Raw genomic sequence first — 12214 nt, 5'->3', positions numbered from 1 at the left:
CTTTTTGTTTCACCTCAGGCGTTTTAATCCTCTTAAATTAAGCCTCTTTTTTTGTCTCTCTCAAGTATTTCAACACTCTGTATGTCAAGTTGCATTTAAAGTTCATGTAAACCTATGTGTGACAATCGTGCCAAGATTTCTAAGATGATACTGAAGAAAAATGCTTTGATAAAATGCCCATTTACATTACTTGTATGACAGTTTAAATCCTCCTTTTCTGAGCATTAAGTTAAACACACAAGTGATTCACACACACACACACACACACACACTTATATATTACAGTAATCGTAGGCATACCATTGTTTTATTGTTCACGTGTAAAAGTATGTGTTTTTTGTTACCTTGCATATATCTTTTGTTGTTGTTTTTTTGTTGTTTTTTTTTATTTAATGACAATTTAATGCTACAGTCCTAAGAGTTTGCTCCATAGGAAATCTTGGCACTATGAATTATGTTACCAAACTATGTCTTTGACAGTTTGTCACAAGTTTTGGCCTTTAAATTTAGTTTGAAGATTTAGTTTCAAATGTTCACCAGTTTATTAATCTATTGCACATAGTTGAGAAACATAAGGATTCAAACTTTCCCCAAATCACTTTCTGTTTTTATTCATTATAAGCAAGCTTTGTTTTGTGTTGTACTCTAAATTCCAGAAGTCTTCTTTAAGTGCATGCCTCTTATGGTGGTTTTTGTTTCTGTTTGTCTCGGTGTGTGTACTGGATGTTTGCCCTCCAGCCTTGCCTTGTCCAAAACGACTTGCACAAATGCTTGACGACCACATATTGCCATGTCATTTCTAATGAGTTTAGTGATGCCACACTGTCAATCCTGAAACTAATTTTTGCCTTTTACCTTTTTAGATGGCCTTTCTCAGTGAAATGTTTGTTTTTGAAACGGTAATAATGAGTTAGACATATGTCATTATGTTTGTAATTTCTGTATATTTCAACTCAATCTTACTTGTACAGTGGTAACCTTGTAAACTGGCATGTGGACGTCTTGCTCAAATACACAATTATATTTTCCCATTTGCAAAGAAAAGTATCTACATTTGTCGAGTGTGCCACCCAACACTGTGACATTAAAAGTTACAAATGGTGATGTGAGTTGCGTGTCATATGTGTAAACTGTCACCAAATGCATCATTTAATATGCATCCTAGAATGTTATGTCCCCAATACTGAAATCATGCACTGGCGCTCTTGCCCAAGTTTGACATCTGGTGTTAAAATCTGGTACTGTCATTTCTAGACAAGTTCTCTATCCCCTGTGTTTTAAACTGCTTAATCAAAAACACTTGCCTGCCAGATCTCTGTCAAGCTTTTCCAAATGCCCTTCTTTTTTTTTTCCTTCTTTTTTTAACATCTTTATTCCGGATGATGTTGAACTGGAATATCCGACACAACCCTGAAAATGAACCGTACTCTTATTTAGCCAATCACCGTGCCCTGTGTGTGTGGGTGCCATGGGGACGGCTGGATGTATGGAGGATGAAAGCTTAGGCAGAAGGAAAGAAATGTGCCAAGTGGTAAATGCCGGAGTATGCCCTGTACACCTGTGTGCTGATTTCTGCAGGTGCCAAGGTGGCCTCACATCCTCCGGTCAGGGCCTCATTAAGGTTGTCTCAGCCTCTGGGGTCATCCCAGCTAAGTAATCCATCCCATCTGACAGCCACAGCAAAAATATTCACTACTGATGTTGATAAAGATTTTGTATTAATAATCTATATATACATGTTCTCATATATTCATTGAATATTGCCATGAAAACTTCAGTGTGCAGGTTTACATAACTATACACTCTTCAGCTCTAAATATTTAGGATAGAGCTCAGGTCTTTAAATGTGGTTCAAGTTAATGTTTCTGGGTGTTGTTGCCAAAGCCAATTATTACATGAGGTCCGTTGTATCTCCTGGGGGTTCTTGATTATGCAGTACACATTTTCTAGATATTCCCAAAACAATCTAATTACCATCTACTGTCTGTATATACTGAATGGCCTCTCAGAGGTGCTTTTCTAAGTGCAGCTGCAGAGGGCTGATATTCTAGTCTTTCGGCATATCGGAGTTTGCATGTGCAAATAATGTTACCAATAGTAAATAATGTTGCTGAGTTCACAGGGTAATGATTTATAATGTAAAAGCAATAACCACTTGTGATGCCCCTTGGTTCTCTCAATGCTTGGATTCAAATGAATAGGGACCCAGTTTCTAGATAAAAATGTTTAACCTGAACAGTTGTTATCTTTAAATTTCTTATTTAAGCATCCGCATGTCACACTGTGCTTCACAAATCAGATGCACCTCACCTAGTTTCACAGCAAGTCACGTCTCACATTCATGCGTCATCTCCTCTCTCTTCACTCAAGCTAATTACTTTGTTCCTAAATACTTTGCTAGTAAGAAGTTGTCAAATCTTTGTGTCTCTTAAATGACTTTAATATGTTGTAAGTCAGGTGAACTTGGTTAGCCATTGATGAAAAGGCTTATTTTTTGTCACTTCTGCTTTATAGCAGGGCTGTAGTACTCGAGTCCGGTCTCGAGACGTTTTTTCTATTGTCTTGGACTCGTTGGTATTTGCACTCGGACTTGTCTCGGTCTTGGCCATTGGTCGCGCCAAACATTCTAGTTGGTCTCGACCGAGTCCTGCTGCTTCAAAAAAAAAAAGTTTTTTTTTCTTTTGTCAAGTAACTCCTCCTTCAAAACAAAATCATTGATTAAGCGAGTTTGTTCAGAAAACGGGCATGGGTTTAATTAATTCAAAATCCATCTAGAACGGGCACTGACATTGGCCGCCTGGTGACCAATTGTATGGCTGCCAAAACTCATCTCCGCGAGCTCTGCATGCGATGCATCCATGCTCAGAATTTTCATAGAAGATATGCTAGAGACACAACATAAAAATTATAATCAGGTAAGTAAGTGGTCTCGAAGAGGATTCTTTTCTTTCTGTCTTGGTCTTGATTCTGTCCGGTGGCTTGACAGAAATCTATCTCGGCAAAAGTGGGCGGGCTGGACTTTAACTCACGGTCCATCACTAGCCTACACATTCTTTATAACCTACTGCTGAACTTAATGACAGGTCAGACACCCCGTATCGCAACTGTAGCCTTCTCAATAACCAAGCCAGTCCGATCTTCCGTTGTTCGTGAGTATTGAAACGGAATATGTAGTAAACCACAAAATACTACCGCATTTTTATTCATCAAGCACACTCTAATGAGAATTAGCGGAAAACACATGCCCGTGCATTAGTCGCATCAAAAAGGGGTTTGTTGCGATTTTATAACGTGTTTTCGTTAAAGTTGCCTTAGACAAGTTAAACCCACAGCTGTTCATAACCACTCCCGCGAAGAGGAGAGTGTACATTTTTAATCTGCATAAACAGCTGATGGAAACGCGCAGAGACATTTCCTTGGCCGAATTTTCATGAATGCGCTTAAAATATGCGAATATGTAGGGCGGAAAACCAGCTGCTATCTTCTGTTGAAAGTTTACATCGCTGTAACTATATAGTCAAAACCAAACTTGTTAATTGGCTAGTGCAGATGTAAGTCAAACCCATCAAATATTATACAAAAAAAGTAGAACACGTTTTCTTTATTTGAGGAGTGTTTGTGATGATAGTTTAGTTATACAGTATTGTGAAACAGTTTAACAAACAATAACATATTATTTTTAAGTATTAAATAATTCCATCCTAATTTGGGGGACCTATGCATTTCATGTGGGCCTAGGCCTGTCAGGCCCGTGCGTTGGCTGCGTCCTGGTGTCGGACTTGTCTTGGACTTGACAAAGGTTGTCTTGACTGCAGCTCTGCCTATAGTGGATGACAGAATCAAGAGCTCTGTCAGTTAATGGCAAATAATATATTTCTCCTGAAAGAGCTGTCTGCATATTATCATTGTTATCTGTTAATTCCCAAAATATCTCTCTAGCTCACATCCTAAATTAATCAAGTCAGTGGGGTTAACCGCATGCAAATTGATTCCAGAATTTTTGCATGTGAATTATTTAATGTACCATGATTTCTACTTTGTGTTTTAGAACCAAAAATGACAAGTAATCATCTTGGTATAGTTCATAAATTTGAGTATTTAAAATTCCACGCACATGTTTTTAGGATAGTTAGAAGTGATTTATGCTCAGATCTCTGATTGTAGAGTAAAGCTCTCGCTGCATTGTTGCTTCACTCCCTGACTGTACATTCTATATCTGTGCTATTCCATTCCATCCACACTCTGTGGTTTCAAAGCCTTTAGGACATATATGAATTTAAATTTAAATTTAAAAAAGCGTTTTTTCCAGGTTTTAGTGCAGTTTGCAACACACCAGTTACCCAGAAGAGGGCACCGAAGGTATGCCATTGACTTTGAAATGGCCATAGAAGCCAGGTGTAAGGTAAGTGTGAGAATGACGGCTGTGATTCTTTTCCCTCCATCATCTGCGAAGTGAATGGAGAGAAGCCAGGCTGCAGCTGGGTCGTCTCTACGGGGGCGGAAGGTTAATAACACAGACACAGGTATGATGGGGAGTCCTGCTAGACTAAGGCCCCCACTGAAACACAAACACATCAAGTTCTTCAGCCTCAGGTGACCTAAGTGCACAGCTATGGATCTCAGTTCTCACTGTTACTGTGTGTTACTGCATCACTGTGTTGCGTTGTACTGGCAGTAATGATCAGCCTGTCATGTAAAGATTGGGTGCATCAGCCCTGAACCAATGGATGAGAACCATACACTTACCCCTTGCCACAGTTTGCCAAAACATCACTGTTCAAAGTTAATACAGTACTTACACTCACAGATAACATTACACAGGTCAAAGAAAGGTTGGACCGCCATTACGTGTCTTCAGAAGCTTTCTGTTATCTCAGGTCTAAATCAGTGCACTGACAGCCTGAAGAACTGACTAATATACCAGGTTAGCAGCCTTTTCTAACAATTAATGCTAAATTAGTCCTATATCGCCATACCCAATTAAAACTTCTTAATAGTGAGAACTGTCTTGTCTTAATGTCTGTCTGTGACACACAACGTTTTGGTTCGTTAACTTCAAACACGCCTTCTGCTCTCACACTGCAGCTGCCTAACACTCTTCACCTGAGCATATCCAGCTGTGTGTCACACCTCGGTTGTTGTTGGATCCTTTTTTTTCCCATTTGCTAGAGGGGAGGAAGTGTCTGATTCTATTGCAGCACAAAGTTGTAATGAGACTGAAGACCTTGTTTGTGATAAATGTTGGAGAAGGAACTTGTCTAATATCGAAAAAAATTATCGGTTCATTGTGAGCAGTCTTGCAAGTGCTTCTTTATGTAACTAACCGCCATTAACCTCATTAATGTTGTTTTGAAGGCAGTAATTTTCTTTCTTTCTTTCTTTCTTTCTTTCTTTCTTTCTTTCTTTCTTTCTTTCTTTCTTTCTTTCTCTCTTTATTGTTGGCGCCACTGATGTTTCACTGAAATATGAAAGTAAGACAAAAAAAATAATGGAATCTGTCCCAATATGTAACAGTGACAATGATAACTTTAAATATTATACTTTAGTCCAAAGGACAGAGTGGCTCTTTAAATAGTGCTTTTGGGTACATGTGAACCGGTTTGCTGCAGGAATGTCTTCTAAAATTAGAAGATGTGCCTGCAGTGTACCTGTATACCAGTCCGCTTATGCTTTGGTTTGCCATACAAAAAAAGATACGCTTAGTCGATGAAGTGTTTAAGAGTTACTACACCGATAGTGTTGCTTTTATAACATTTCAGTTTGTCTATTTGTAGTTGTATTGTATTTCACCAAACCAAGATTAGGTAACATTTTGGTGACAACATGGCACTGTGGGATATTTTTGAGGTTAGCTCTGGGTCCAGGAAACAAAAAGTGATTTTGTATTACATGCAAGTACTAGAACAGGCTGCTGTCTATGGTGTTTTCACAATCCTTTCTGTATTGTGCATCTGTTTTTGCTGTTTTGTTCTTTCTCTGAGAATATGCTCAAATAATCAGAAGAGATCTTTAACAACGCTTGGCTCTCCCTTGGGCATTCAACCTTTTACCGCTTCCAGCCATGCACCTGTATCCTCCTCTCCCTCTCCAGCACTGTCTGCAAATTTTCCTTGGCATTTCTCATCAAAAACTCACGCAGCTCGACTCGGTGAGTTTTTACACCAAAGCTTCAACAAACAAACTGTCAGGACAGCGGATCGCCGGCAGCGTGCTGATAACACCCTGAGCAAAAGCACGGGTGTCCCAGAAGACCAGATACAATAGCAGGATTTCGCTTGCTATGCCGACCACCAAGTCTCACCTGATCTCATAGCATTTGACAGACTTTTGAAAAAATCCACTGTGTTCTGTAGAAAATGTACTTAAATGCATAGAAGGTGGGAAAGGTCACAGTGACCTTGGAATGACAGTTTGCTCAGGTCCAAAGGTGTTACTTTTAGCAAACATAGTAACACCAACTTTAAAATTAGTATCCATACCACGGCAACAAGATTATTTACTTGTTTATGGGTTCTTTCCCTTGGAGATTTGTCTTTTTTATGCCTTAAAACACCTTCAAGCCATAACCTGTTCTATTTAGCAGCGGATTTACTGATGCTTGTATGTGCACTTTTTTCTTTGTTTTGTTTTTTTAATAACACACGTGTGGCCCCTGTCACCCCCTAAACTTCTTGAGAGGCAAGTTAACAGACCGTGAAAAGGCATCACAGATGGTAACATCCTAGGTGGTAATTATCAACCACCTCCTTCCAAAAAAGAAAGAGTAAAGAGAAGGAAAGAATAAAGGGGGGAAAAAACAAGATGGTTGTTACCATTGGGTCAGCTTATGACACATTTGCAAATGTAATCAAATCAAGGAGCTCTATGGTGCAGAGACAGAAGTGATGTCACAGGTCAGCTCACCCAATAAGAGCATGATTTCGAGCTCCATTGAACCCCGTGCCTCAGAGGAATTCCATTAAATAATACAAGTAGATGAAAACATTGAATCTTGGGCTCCTTTGAGTTCATAAATTTGTACTGCTATTGTTTTTGTAATTTTTTTGGCTTTTATCTCATGAATAGATTGTCGTTATTGAAGTTGTAAGGCAGCCCTTGGGGAACTCGAGAGTCTCAGTGTGAGTGAGCTGTTTGTAATAGGTTCATTTATGCAACATTAACCGAGCAGAGGCTGTTTCTGAAGAGCATAAGTGTTTTTTTGTCTGTCTGTGTGTGTTTGTGCCGATCTATTAAAATTGAAGGTGACAGCTCATTTGAATCTTGTTTGATTTGGGGAGAAAAAAAACTGAATGTGCTACAAGGTGATAGCAGCTCCCTTCGAACAAGGCCCACCCCATGCAAAAATATGTAAATCCTGCCGATATTAGAATCTTTGTCTGGTTGTCATTCTCACATGGGGAACATCAAAGCCATATGACCTGATTTTGCACCTGCTGTTTAATTAAATTTACAAGACAGACACACTCTCCATTCCTGGTGATATACAAATCAGTTTTTATTACCCTGGCCCAGTAATTTACAAGGCAATTGACTGCTGTGTGGCAATGGTGCCTGCCAAAATGTTCCCTCTGACAAGAAACCCACAACAGCATACAGCTCAGTGCTATAGAAGTTAGCCAACACAGCCACTTGCTGGTAGACTTACAGCTCACATACAACAGAAAATGAATCTTTGTTTTTCTGTTTTCTAAAATTAATATTATCCATCTGGGTTTCATAAAAACAGGCAAACGTACTTGACTGAAGGAGATAAGCCCTAAGTCTTTCATAATGATTCCATGAAGGTAATCATTTGATGTTCATAGTAGGGCTTTGAAAGACGAGGATTTCACAGCTTTCAGTACAAACTGGATGGGGTGAAATGATCCTTCTGTCCCATTTCAATTTTATTTATCTCCAAGTTGGTAAAGCCATAAACCGCAAGTGCCTGTTTCATTATGTTTATTCCACCTGATTTAGACTGGCACTGATTTAAACTAATCTAATTCATATAATTTGGCACATATAGTATGTTTTCTTTTTTCACAGTGCTAAAGCTAAAACATTAAAATTATATTTCACATAAAGCTGTTTATGTTCAGTGTCTTAAAGCTGGGGCTGATGTTGGAGATTTGTGATTGCATGTGATTCAGGGATGTGCCCTTAGTTGCAGTGGAGTGTGCTTCTCAGGCAATCCATAATAGATGATGAAATTTGGCAAGCGGTCGAACCTTATGCTCCATTCTTCCTACTGCAGCTGCTTGTTTTCCCACAACTCATCTGTGCTGACCAAGTTCTGTCTGTGTGTGTGTGTGTGTGTATGTGTGTGTCCGTATGTCACTGATTCTACCCACAAACACTACACGAGCAACTTTCCATTATTCAATGTCTCAGCCATGAACAGAAGAGTCTTGACTTTTAATGCATGCTGTCTTTCACACACTTGTTTGGTTGAAAGAGGTCTGTGGTGGATGTCTCTATGATCACAGAGCAAAAGAGAGAACTAGAACACAAGCTACACAATAGCTATAAACATGAGTACAATTTAGTGAGCGATTTAAGCTTAAAGGCGATATTGTTTGCAGCGTGTACATGTGGTTTTAGGTAAAAAGGACAACACTGTGTGTCTTGTGTTGGAGTAGGAGTTGTTACTCAGTGTGTCACCTTTATTTGCAGATAGTTGGTAGCTGACTGGTATTGTGTGTAGTGTGTTTATTGTTTTTTCTTTTCTTTTTTTTTTAAAATGAGAATGCTGTTAGTTGGAGTAACTTCACATATGTGTGAGACTGAAGGTTAGCATAACAATAAAATATTTAGCGTGAGTATCTGTTGTTGTTTTCCTTGCCGGAATATCGTGCAGTGTATGTTCCAATGCATTTGGTCAAATGACCATTTCTCTGTACAGGTTGTGCAAATGTATTTTTGTTTATCTCTAACAATCCAAGTAAATACAACTGTTTCAATTGAAGAGAGCTGATGTTAGTCAGACACCAGATACATGTAAGCCCTGGGCTTACTGTCCCCACCTAAACATGACTCACTTTGACTCAGCCACACCTGCTGCCATTCAGGTGAAGGAAAGCCATGACAACCAGCCACAGAGCTTTCCAACTCCTCTCTAGTTTTTTTATTCTTCTTCTGTTCCTCCAAGACATCCAGTCAAAGCCCTGTCCTATTCAGTCTGTGTATCATCCCCAAAAATCTGTGAAAATTCTTTAAAACATTCATCACTGAGTAAGATTAAGTCACTTTTTAGTGTGACTTTTACCAGCTTTCTTTACATAATAAGAGCGTGGAAGACATGAGTTTGTCTAGTTCAGTGTAACATCTTTTCCATTGCTCGCTGGGCCTGTCTCTTTCTCTTTCTCTCTGTCTCTCCTTCTCCCAGGAGTAGTATGTTGATTGATGGTGTAAGTTGGGCCGGTATGGTAGCACACTTGTGCGATGCTGATCAGCAGCTGTTTTCTCTGAGCGAAAGGGGAGAAAAAATAGAGAGAAGTCTTCCGCTTGCCCTTCAGGCAGGCAGGCCAGGTGTCTCCACGCTCCACGCTGTGTCATCCCCACAACTTGGCACGGTGTTCTCAAATAGGTCCACCTCTTTGTTCACTTTCCCCAAGGGTGGGCACAATTAACACACATCCACCGTTGCCGAGCAAAAGGAAAAAAGAAAAAACAAAAAAAACGAGAGGCTGAGAACGTCGCCTGAAGCCACAGCCTAGGCAGGAGAAGGATTCTGCTGAATAGGAATGATAAAGGAAGAGTTGGAGAAAGCCAGGGATACACACCGGAGAGCTCGTTTTGTAAAGGTGCAGGTGTGAAATTTGAGCCAATGCCAGGTTGCACTCTTCTGTTTCTTTTCTTTTCTTTTTTTTTTTTTTTTTGAGGGATTCCATATTAATGTTGTCAGCTTTTTCCACTTTTTTTTCTTTTGCCGGGTACAATACGCTTGGTTTTTTGTGTTTACTGCTCATGTTTTAATGCTCATTTTAATGTGTTTTAAGATTTCCATGAAAAATTGGAGCAAAGAGTGAAATCAGTGAATAAAAGCAGAAGGAATCATTATACACAGATTATCTGAAGGGGGAGCTGTGACATAGTGAATCACATCCATATTATGGGCATTTGACACTGGCTCTATAGCACTATACCCTATGAGAGGCTATATCTGTATGAGCATTTCAGCATCAAAAAAACGTGCAAACCTTTCATTGTATTTACAAGCAACTTGCATCATTAATAACCCTGCATTTTCATTGTTTAATAAATGGTATAACTGTATTCCCTGTAAACAGAGAATGTCTTTTTGAGGAAACAGCTTCATCAAAGAAAGTTTACAGTTGTCAGTTTTCACAATTCACAGACAGTTCAGAATTTTCATGCAAATGAAATTACATTTTCATTTAGATAAACAAAAGAAATAGATGCACTGATGCCAACCATTCATTTTTGCCGTTGATGTTTATCTTTGTTGTTGTTCTTGTCTTGAGCCATGAATGCATAAACGTAACTTTAAGAAAACCAGTAACTGACAATAAAACCAGTTACTTGGCAACGCCTTCTGTCAACTAATGGATGACGAACTGAAAGACCTGCTTTCTGTGGTTCTCTTCATTAGAGAATCACAGAACAGAAAATACTGATTAAGAGAGGAAAAAGAGATTAAGATGATTAAGAGAAGAGATTTCATCCATACATGCATATGTACTTCAACCACACTGTCCTTATATCTTATACACAGACATCCGGTACATTCACCTCTACCATGGCAACCTTTCGCCTCATGTGTTTGATTAGGCCTCTGTTTCTTTCTATCTCTTTGTATCTGGCCTGGCAGATGTTTGTCTTCCAATGGAAATTCATTCTTGATCTGAGCGACAGATGTATTTGGGGAAAAAAAAAAAAAACATGGAGCCACCCTATAAAAATTGCAGGAGGAAAACCTGCCTCCTGCCATGTTTGTTGACATTTTTTTTTTCTTTCTTATTTTGTTTTTCTCTTTTTTTTTACTCTTGGAGTAGTCTGTTTTTATTAATGGGGTTTGATAATGTCTTAAAAATACTCTTAAATATAAGTGGTCAAACAACTACACTATGAAAGTGAAAGGACTCCAATTAATTTCAGAGAGGCACTGTGTGGCACTGTATTCATAATCTGTTCAGTGAATAAATAACATTTGATAACAATCCTGATAAACCTCCCTCAGTTATAATAAGACATAAAGATTTAAAAACAGAAAAAAAGTAACTACACTGCTTAGCGTGAAATACATGCAACAGACAACTGATAGCCATTACACTTTTACTGTTTACAGTCCATGCCAGTATTTCTTAACCTTGGGTTTGAGTTTTCACCAAACAGTGCCTTTTTCACTCTAACTCTAAACTACTTTAAGCAGTCATAAGCTAGATGATCAGTTCACAAACTAAAGAAAACATTCTGCAGAAGGCATCAGCATAACACAGGCTAGTGTACAACTTGAGCATGGTGCTGTTGATCAGAACAGAATGACTTCTCTAAAGTCAACAAGCTTCCAGAGAGTGACTTAATTGCTTTGGACTTGTGCAATTTTGATGATGACAGTTGGTATGGGAGGCGTGTAGGGCCGAGCTCAAAATTAAATAAAACAAAAGGCGGGAGTTGGAGAACAGCTTTAGCGGGGCAGGGCATGAGTCTTATTTTCTGTCTCAGAGAACAAATGTTGCAGAGCACCAAACATTGGCACACATAGACCACAGCTCGGAGGCACTAGAAGAGAAAAAACTTAAGTCGTAAGGAAGAGAACAAAGGAGATACACAAATACACACACACACGCACGCGTGCACACACACACACACACACACACACACACACACACTCAAGCATGCACTCCAGTCCTCATTATTTTCCCTGATTTCGTAATCAAGCGATGGAATCTGATCTACAAACCGCGGACAGCTGGTCTGCTTCCACCGCCGAGCCTGTTGGGATTTGTAGTTCTTTTCCAACGACATATGAAAGTCCCAACTGGCCCTCCCCCTCGCTCTTGATAACTACTGACTTTTTTTTTTCAGGAAACAGAAGGAGTTCTCTGTGGGTTGGGGTCCTGCCTTTTTTTCCCATCTTTTTCTCTCCATCCATCAGATAAATAAAACATGGGTCTGCTTTGAAGGGCTGGGCAGAGAGATGTGGAGGATACAGTGGGATTGTTAGGAATCTGGGTCGTGCCCTCACATTGATTCCCTCCTCCATTTTGCT

The sequence above is a fragment of the Chanos chanos genome, chromosome 10, assembly GCF_902362185.1.
Source record: "Chanos chanos chromosome 10, fChaCha1.1, whole genome shotgun sequence".
Taxonomy (NCBI): domain Eukaryota; kingdom Metazoa; phylum Chordata; class Actinopteri; order Gonorynchiformes; family Chanidae; genus Chanos; species Chanos chanos.
This window is presented reverse-complemented; position numbering follows the sequence as displayed.